Source organism: Dermacentor andersoni, chromosome 10, assembly GCF_023375885.2.
Source record: "Dermacentor andersoni chromosome 10, qqDerAnde1_hic_scaffold, whole genome shotgun sequence".
NCBI classification, from domain to species: domain Eukaryota; kingdom Metazoa; phylum Arthropoda; class Arachnida; order Ixodida; family Ixodidae; genus Dermacentor; species Dermacentor andersoni.
Window position 1 is genome coordinate 24992240 of NC_092823.1, and position 11132 is coordinate 25003371.

Genomic DNA, 11132 nt, shown 5'->3' on the forward strand with positions numbered 1-11132 from the left:
AAAAGGATACATGACTGTAAGTACGGCTCGCGTTACCGTTCTGGGATGTAGCGCGGCACACCCAAAATGTCGAATATCCGTGGTTGCACCAAAGATGCAAAAGGAGTACTAATAACGACACCAATTGTACATAAGCGTACATGTTCGCACAGCATGGCTAGTGCGCAACCTTGACGTCGACATGCTGACTGTTGCCCGAAACACCAGCCTCGCATCCGCACATACGAATGGGGAAATATTTACGCGGGCTCTTATGTTATCCGTAAGACGAATTGAAGGCGAAAGCCCAAGTGCCAATGCATTGAAAAGGATACATGACTGTAAGTACGGCTCGCGTTACCGTTCTGGGATGTAGCGCGGCACACCCAAAATGTCGAATATCCGTGGTTGCACCAAAGATGCAAAAGGAGTACTAATAACGACACTAATTGTACATAAGCGTACATGTTCACACAGTATAGCTAGTGCGCAACCTTGACATCGACATGCTGACTGTTGCCCGAAACACCAGCCTTGCATCCGCACATACGAATGGGGAAATATTTACGCGGGCTCTTATGTTATCCGTAAGACGAATTGAAGGCGGAAGCCCAAGTGCCAATGCATTGAACAGGATACATGACTGTAAGTACGGCTCGCGTTACCGTTCTGGGATGTAGCGCGGCACACCCAAAATGTCGAATATCCGTGGTTGCACCAAAGATGCAAAAGGAGTACTAATAACGACACCAATTGTACATAAGCGTACATGTTCGCACAGCATGGCTAGTGCGCAACCTTGACGTCGACATGCTGACTGTTGCCCGAAACACCAGCCTCGCATCCGCACATACGAATGGGGAAATATTTACGCGGGCTCTTATGTTATCCGTAAGACGAATTGAAGGCGAAAGCCCAAGTGCCAATGCATTGAAAAGGATACATGACTGTAAGTACGGCTCGCGTTACCGTTCTGGGATGTAGCGCGGCACACCCAAAATGTCGAATATCCGTGGTTGCACCAAAGATGCAAAAGGAGTACTAATAACGACACTAATTGTACATAAGCGTACATGTTCACACAGTATGGCTAGTGCGCAACCTTGACATCGACATGCTGACTGTTGCCCGAAACACCAGCCTTGCATCCGCACATACGAATGGGGAAATATTTACGCGGGCTCTTATGTTATCCGTAAGACGAATTGAAGGCGGAAGCCCAAGTGCCAATGCATTGAAAAGGATACATGACTGTAAGTACGGCTCGCGTTACCGTTCTGGGATGTAGCGCGGCACACCCAAAATGTCGAATATCCGTTGTTGCTCCAAAGATGCTAAAGGAGTACTAATAACGACACTAATTGTACATAAGCGTACATGTTCACACAGTATGGCTAGTGCGCAACCTGACAGGGAAGCCAGCCGGTATTTACACTGGCTAACCTCCCTGTCTTTCCTTCCCTTTTTTGTCTCTCTCTCCTTGACATCGACATGCTGACAGTTGCCCGAAACACCAGCCTCGCATCCGCACATACGAATAAGGAAATATTCACCCGGGCTCTTACGTTATCTGTAAGACGAATTCAAGGCGAAAGCCCAAGTGCCAATGCATTGAAAAGGATACATGACTGTAAGTGCGGATCGCGTTACCGTTCTGGGATGTAGCGCGGCACACCCAAAATTTCGAATATTCGTGGTTGCTGCAAAGAATCTACAGGAGTACTAGTCAAGACACTAATTCTACATAAGCGTAGATGATCACACAGTACGGCTAGTGCGCAACCTTGACATCGACATGCTGACAGTTGCCCGAAACACCAGCCTCGCATCCGCACATACGAATGGGGAAATATTCACCCGGGCTCTTATGTTAACCGTAAGACGAATTGAAGGTGAAAGCCCAAGTGCCAATGCATTGAACAGGATACATGATTGTAAATGCGGCTCACGCTACCGTTTTGAAATGTAGCGCTGGGCACTCAAAATTTCGAACATCCGTGGTTGCACCAAAGATGCAAAAGGAGTACTAATAACGACACTAATTGTACATAAGCGTACATGTTCACACAGTATGGCTAGTGCGCAACCTTGACGTCGACATGCTGACTGTTGCCCGAAACACCAGCCTCGCATCCGCACATACGAATGGGGAAATATTTACGCGGGCTCTTATGTTATCCGTAAGACGAATTGAAGGCGAAAGCCCAAGTGCCAATGCATTGAAAAGGATACATGACTGTAAGTACGGCTCGCGTTACCGTTCTGGGATGTAGCGCGGCACACCCAAAATTTCGAATATCCGTGGTTGCTGCAAAGAATCTACAGGAGTACTAATCAAGACACTAATTCTACATAAGCGTAGATGATCACACAGTACGGCTAGTGCGCAACCTTGACATCGACATGCTGACAGTTGCCTGAAACACCAGCCTCGCATCCGCACATACGAATGGGGAAATATTCACCCGGGCTCTTATGTTAACCGTAAGACGAATTGAAGGTGAAAGCCCAAGTGCCAATGCATTGAACAGGATACATGATTGTAAATGCGGCTCACGCTACCGTTTTGAAATGTAGCGCTGGGCACTCAAAATTTCGAACATCCGTTGTTGCTCCAAAGAATCTACAGGAGTACTAATCACGACACTAATCGTACATAAGTGTAGATGTTCACACAGTACGGGTAGTGCGCAACCTTGACATCGACATGCTGACTGTTGCCCGAAACACCAGCCTCGCTTCCGCACATACGAATGGGGAAATATTTACGCGGGCTCTTATGTTATCCGTAAGACGAATTGAAGGCGAAAGCCCAAGTGCCAATGCATTGAAAAGGATACATGACTGTAAGTACGTCTCGCGTTACCGTTCTGGGATGTAGCGCGGCACACCCAAAATGTCGAATATCCGTGGTTGCACCAAAGATGCAAAAGGAGTACTAATAACGACACTAATTGTACATAAGCGTACATGTTCGCACAGTATGGCTAGTGCGCAACCTTGACGTCGAGATGCTGACTGTTGCCCGATACACCAGCCTCGCATCCGCGCATACGAATGGGGAAATATTCACCCGGGCTCTTATGTTATCCGTAAGACGAATTGAAGGCGAAAGCCCAAGTGCCAATGCATTGAAAAGGATACATGACTGTAAGTACGGCTCGCGTTACCGTTCTGGGATGTAGCGCGGCACACCCAAAATTTCGAATATCCGTGGTTGCTGCAAAGAATCTACAGGAGTACTAATCAAGACACTAATTCTACATAAGCGTAGATGATCACACAGTACGGCTAGTGCGCAACCTTGACATCCACATGCTGACAGTTGCCTGAAACACCAGCCTCGCATCCGCACATACGAATGGGGAAATATTCACCCGGGCTCTTATGTTAACCGTAAGACGAATTGAAGGTGAAAGCCCAAGTGCCAATGCATTGAACAGGATACATGATTGTAAATGCGGCTCACGCTACCGTTTTGAAATGTAGCGCTGGGCACTCAAAATTTCGAACATCCGTTGTTGCTCCAAAGAATCTACAGGAGTACTAATCACGACACTAATCGTACATAAGTGTAGATGTTCACACAGTACGGGTAGTGCGCAACCTTGACATCGACATGCTGACTGTTGCCCGAAACACCAGCCTCGCATCCGCACATACGAATGGGGAAATATTTACGCGGGCTCTTATGTTATCCGTAAGACGAATTGAAGGCGAAAGCCCAAGTGCCAATGCATTGAAAAGGATACATGACTGTAAGTACGTCTCGCGTTACCGTTCTGGGATGTAGCGCGGCACACCCAAAATGTCGAATATCCGTGGTTGCACCAAAGATGCAAAAGGAGTACTAATAACGACACTAATTGTACATAAGCGTACATGTTCGCACAGTATGGCTAGTGCGCAACCTTGACGTCGACATGCTGACTGTTGCCCGAAACACCAGCCTCGCATCCGCACATACGAATGGGGAAATATTTACGCGGGCTCTTATGTTATCCGTAAGACGAATTGAAGGCGAAAGCCCAAGTGCCAATGCATTGAAAAGGATACATGACTGTAAGTACGGCTCGCGTTACCGTTCTGGGATGTAGCGCGGCACACCCAAAATGTCGAATATCCGTGGTTGCACCAAAGATGCAAAAGGAGTACTAATAACGACACCAATTGTACATAAGCGTACATGTTCACACAGTATGGCTAGTGCGCAACCTTGACGTCGACATGCTGACTGTTGCCCGAAACACCAGCCTCGCATCCGCGCATACGAATGGGGAAATATTCACCCGGGCTCTTATGTTATCCGTAAGACGAATTGAAGGTGAAAGCCCAAGTGCCAATGCATTGAACAGGATACATGATTGTAAATGCGGCTCACGCTACCGTTTTGAAATGTAGCGCTGGGCACTCAAAATTTCGAACATCCGTGGTTGCACCAAAGATGCAAAAGGAGTACTAATAACGACACTAATTGTACATAAGCGTACATGTTCACACAGTATGGCTAGTGCGCAACCTTGACGTCGACATGCTGACTGTTGCCCGAAACACCAGCCTCGCATCCGCACATACGAATGGGGAAATATTTACGCGGGCTCTTATGTTATCCGTAAGACGAATTGAAGGCGAAAGCCCAAGTGCCAATGCATTGAAAAGGATACATGACTGTAAGTACGGCTCGCGTTACCGTTCTGGGATGTAGCGCGGCACACCCAAAATTTCGAATATCCGTGGTTGCTGCAAAGAATCTACAGGAGTACTAATCAAGACACTAATTCTACATAAGCGTAGATGATCACACAGTACGGCTAGTGCGCAACCTTGACATCGACATGCTGACAGTTGCCTGAAACACCAGCCTCGCATCCGCACATACGAATGGGGAAATATTCACCCGGGCTCTTATGTTAACCGTAAGACGAATTGAAGGTGAAAGCCCAAGTGCCAATGCATTGAAAAGGATACATGACTGTAAGTACGTCTCGCGTTACCGTTCTGGGATGTAGCGCGGCACACCCAAAATGTCGAATATCCGTGGTTGCACCAAAGATGCAAAAGGAGTACTAATAACGACACTAATTGTACATAAGCGTACATGTTCGCACAGTATGGCTAGTGCGCAACCTTGACGTCGACATGCTGACTGTTGCCCGAAACACCAGCCTCGCATCCGCACATACGAATGGGGAAATATTTACGCGGGCTCTTATGTTATCCGTAAAACGAATTGAAGGCGAAAGCCCAAGTGCCAATGCATTGAAAAGGATACATGACTGTAAGTACGGCTCGCGTTACCGTTCTGGGATGTAGCGCGGCACACCCAAAATGTCGAATATCCGTGGTTGCACCAAAGATGCAAAAGGAGTACTAATAACGACACCAATTGTACATAAGCGTACATGTTCACACAGTATGGCTAGTGCGCAACCTTGACATCCACATGCTGACAGTTGCCTGAAACACCAGCCTCGCATCCGCACATACGAATGGGGAAATATTCACCCGGGCTCTTATGTTAACCGTAAGACGAATTGAAGGTGAAAGCCCAAGTGCCAATGCATTGAACAGGATACATGATTGTAAATGCGGCTCACGCTACCGTTTTGAAATGTAGCGCTGGGCACTCAAAATTTCGAACATCCGTTGTTGCTCCAAAGAATCTACAGGAGTACTAATCACGACACTAATCGTACATAAGTGTAGATGTTCACACAGTACGGGTAGTGCGCAACCTTGACATCGACATGCTGACTGTTGCCCGAAACACCAGCCTCGCATCCGCACATACGAATGGGGAAATATTTACGCGGGCTCTTATGTTATCCGTAAGACGAATTGAAGGCGAAAGCCCAAGTGCCAATGCATTGAAAAGGATACATGACTGTAAGTACGTCTCGCGTTACCGTTCTGGGATGTAGCGCGGCACACCCAAAATGTCGAATATCCGTGGTTGCACCAAAGATGCAAAAGGAGTACTAATAACGACACTAATTGTACATAAGCGTACATGTTCGCACAGTATGGCTAGTGCGCAACCTTGACGTCGACATGCTGACTGTTGCCCGAAACACCAGCCTCGCATCCGCACATACGAATGGGGAAATATTTACGCGGGCTCTTATGTTATCCGTAAGACGAATTGAAGGCGAAAGCCCAAGTGCCAATGCATTGAAAAGGATACATGACTGTAAGTACGGCTCGCGTTACCGTTCTGGGATGTAGCGCGGCACACCCAAAATGTCGAATATCCGTGGTTGCACCAAAGATGCAAAAGGAGTACTAATAACGACACCAATTGTACATAAGCGTACATGTTCACACAGTATGGCTAGTGCGCAACCTTGACGTCGACATGCTGACTGTTGCCCGAAACACCAGCCTCGCATCCGCGCATACGAATGGGGAAATATTCACCCGGGCTCTTATGTTATCCGTAAGACGAATTGAAGGTGAAAGCCCAAGTGCCAATGCATTGAACAGGATACATGATTGTAAATGCGGCTCACGCTACCGTTTTGAAATGTAGCGCTGGGCACTCAAAATTTCGAACATCCGTGGTTGCACCAAAGATGCAAAAGGAGTACTAATAACGACACTAATTGTACATAAGCGTACATGTTCACACAGTATGGCTAGTGCGCAACCTTGACGTCGACATGCTGACTGTTGCCCGAAACACCAGCCTCGCATCCGCACATACGAATGGGGAAATATTTACGCGGGCTCTTATGTTATCCGTAAGACGAATTGAAGGCGAAAGCCCAAGTGCCAATGCATTGAAAAGGATACATGACTGTAAGTACGGCTCGCGTTACCGTTCTGGGATGTAGCGCGGCACACCCAAAATTTCGAATATCCGTGGTTGCTGCAAAGAATCTACAGGAGTACTAATCAAGACACTAATTCTACATAAGCGTAGATGATCACACAGTACGGCTAGTGCGCAACCTTGACATCGACATGCTGACAGTTGCCTGAAACACCAGCCTCGCATCCGCACATACGAATGGGGAAATATTCACCCGGGCTCTTATGTTAACCGTAAGACGAATTGAAGGTGAAAGCCCAAGTGCCAATGCATTGAACAGGATACATGATTGTAAATGCGGCTCACGCTACTGTTTTGAAATGTAGCGCTGGGCACTCAAAATTTCGAACATCCGTTGTTGCTCCAAAGAATCTACAGGAGTACTAATCACGACACTAATCGTACATAAGTGTAGATGTTCACACAGTACGGGTAGTGCGCAACCTTGACATCGACATGCTGACTGTTGCCCGAAACACCAGCCTCGCTTCCGCACATACGAATGGGGAAATATTTACGCGGGCTCTTATGTTATCCGTAAGACGAATTGAAGGCGAAAGCCCAAGTGCCAATGCATTGAAAAGGATACATGACTGTAAGTACGTCTCGCGTTACCGTTCTGGGATGTAGCGCGGCACACCCAAAATGTCGAATATCCGTGGTTGCACCAAAGATGCAAAAGGAGTACTAATAACGACACTAATTGTACATAAGCGTACATGTTCGCACAGTATGGCTAGTGCGCAACCTTGACGTCGACATGCTGACTGTTGCCCGAAACACCAGCCTCGCATCCGCACATACGAATGGGGAAATATTTACGCGGGCTCTTATGTTATCCGTAAGACGAATTGAAGGCGAAAGCCCAAGTGCCAATGCATTGAAAAGGATACATGACTGTAAGTACGGCTCGCGTTACCGTTCTGGGATGTAGCGCGGCACACCCAAAATGTCGAATATCCGTGGTTGCACCAAAGATGCAAAAGGAGTACTAATAACGACACCAATTGTACATAAGCGTACATGTTCACACAGTATGGCTAGTGCGCAACCTTGACGTCGACATGCTGACTGTTGCCCGAAACACCAGCCTCGCATCCGCGCATACGAATGGGGAAATATTCACCCGGGCTCTTATGTTATCCGTAAGACGAATTGAAGGCGAAAGCCCAAGTGCCAATGCATTGAAAAGGATACATGACTGTAAGTACGGCTCGCGTTACCGTTCTGGGATGTAGCGCGGCACACCCAAAATTTCGAATATCCGTGGTTGCTGCAAAGAATCTACAGGAGTACTAATCAAGACACTAATTCTACATAAGCGTAGATGATCACACAGTACGGCTAGTGCGCAACCTTGACATCCACATGCTGACAGTTGCCTGAAACACCAGCCTTGCATCCGCACATACGAATGGGGAAATATTTACGCGGGCTCTTATGTTATCCGTAAGACGAATTGAAGGCGAAAGCCCAAGTGCCAATGCATTGAAAAGGATACATGACTGTAAGTACGGCTCGCGTTACCGTTCTGGGATGTAGCGCGGCACACCCAAAATGTCGAATATCCGTGGTTGCACCAAAGATGCAAAAGGAGTACTAATAACGACACTAATTGTACATAAGCGTACATGTTCACACAGTATGGCTAGTGCGCAACCTTGACATCGACATGCTGACTGTTGCCCGAAACACCAGCCTTGCATCCGCACATACGAATGGGGAAATATTTACGCGGGCTCTTATGTTATCCGTAAGACGAATTGAAGGCGAAAGCCCAAGTGCCAATGCATTGAACAGGATACATGACTGTAAGTACGGCTCGCGTTACCGTTCTGGGATGTAGCGCGGCACACCCAAAATGTCGAATATCCGTGGTTGCACCAAAGATGCAAAAGGAGTACTAATAACGACACCAATTGTACATAAGCGTACATGTTCGCACAGCATGGCTAGTGCGCAACCTTGACGTCGACATGCTGACTGTTGCCCGAAACACCAGCCTCGCATCCGCACATACGAATGGGGAAATATTTACGCGGGCTCATATGTTATCCGTAAGACGAATTGAAGGCGAAAGCCCAAGTGCCAATGCATTGAAAAGGATACATGACTGTAAGTACGGCTCGCGTTACCGTTCCGGGATGTAGCGCGGCACACCCAAAATGTCGAATATCCGTGGTTGCACCAAAGATGCAAAAGGAGTACTAATAACGACACCAATTGTACATAAGCGTACATGTTCACACAGTATGGCTAGTGCGCAACCTTGACGTCGACATGCTGACTGTTGCCCGAAACACCAGCCTCGCATCCGCGCATACGAATGGGGAAATATTCACCCGGGCTCTTATGTTGTCCGTAAGACGAATTGAAGGCGAAAGCCCAAGTGCCAATGCATTGAAAAGGATACATGACTGTAAGTACGGCTCGCGTTACCGTTCTGGGATGTAGCGCGGCACACCCAAAATGTCGAATATCCGTGGTTGCACCAAAGATGCAAAAGGAGTACTAATAACGACACCAATTGTACATAACCGTACATGTTCACACAGTATGGCTAGTGCGCAACCTTGACGTCGACATGCTGACTGTTGCCCGAAACACCAGCCTCGCATCCGCACATACGAATGGGGAAATATTTACGCGGGCTCTTATGTTATCCGTAAGACGAATTGAAGGCGAAAGCCCAAGTGCCAATGCATTGAAAAGGATACATGACTGTAAGTACGGCTCGCGTTACCGTTCTGGGATGTAGCGCGGCACACCCAAAATGTCGAATATCCGTGGTTGCACCAAAGATGCAAAAGGAGTACTAATAACGACACCAATTGTACATAAGCGTACATGTTCGCACAGCATGGCTAGTGCGCAACCTTGACGTCGACATGCTGACTGTTGCCCGAAACACCAGCCTCGCATCCGCACATACGAATGGGGAAATATTTACGCGGGCTCTTATGTTATCCGTAAGACGAATTGAAGGCGAAAGCCCAAGTGCCAATGCATTGAAAAGGATACATGACTGTAAGTACGGCTCGCGTTACCGTTCTGGGAAGTAGCGCGGCACACCCAAAATGTCGAATATCCGTGGTTGCACCAAAGATGCAAAAGGAGTACTAATAACGACACTAATTGTACATAAGCGTACATGTTCACACAGTATGGCTAGTGCGCAACCTTGACATCGACATGCTGACTGTTGCCCGAAACACCAGCCTTGCATCCGCACATACGAATGGGGAAATATTTACGCGGGCTCTTATGTTATCCGTAAGACGAATTGAAGGCGAAAGCCCAAGTGCCAATGCATTGAAAAGGATACATGACTGTAAGTACGGCTCGCGTTACCGTTCTGGGATGTAGCGCGGCACACCCAAAATGTCGAATATCCGTGGTTGCACCAAAGATGCAAAAGGAGTACTAATAACGACACTAATTGTACATAAGCGTACATGTTCACACAGTATGGCTAGTGCGCAACCTTGACATCGACATGCTGACTGTTGCCCGAAACACCAGCCTTGCATCCGCACATACGAATGGGGAAATATTTACGCGGGCTCTTATGTTATCCGTAAGACGAATTGAAGGCGAAAGCCCAAGTGCCAATGCATTGAACAGGATACATGACTGTAAGTACGGCTCGCGTTACCGTTCTGGGATGTAGCGCGGCACACCCAAAATGTCGAATATCCGTGGTTGCACCAAAGATGCAAAAGGAGTACTAATAACGACACCAATTGTACATAAGCGTACATGTTCGCACAGCATGGCTAGTGCGCAACCTTGACGTCGACATGCTGACTGTTGCCCGAAACACCAGCCTCGCATCCGCACATACGAATGGGGAAATATTTACGCGGGCTCATATGTTATCCGTAAGACGAATTGAAGGCGAAAGCCCAAGTGCCAATGCATTGAAAAGGATACATGACTGTAAGTACGGCTCGCGTTACCGTTCCGGGATGTAGCGCGGCACACCCAAAATGTCGAATATCCGTGGTTGCACCAAAGATGCAAAAGGAGTACTAATAACGACACCAATTGTACATAAGCGTACATGTTCACACAGTATGGCTAGTGCGCAACCTTGACGTCGACATGCTGACTGTTGCCCGAAACACCAGCCTCGCATCCGCGCATACGAATGGGGAAATATTCACCCGGGCTCTTATGTTGTCCGTAAGACGAATTGAAGGCGAAAGCCCAAGTGCCAATGCATTGAAAAGGATACATGACTGTAAGTACGGCTCGCGTTACCGTTCTGGGATGTAGCGCGGCACACCCAAAATGTCGAATATCCGTGGTTGCACCAAAGATGCAAAAGGAGTACTAATAA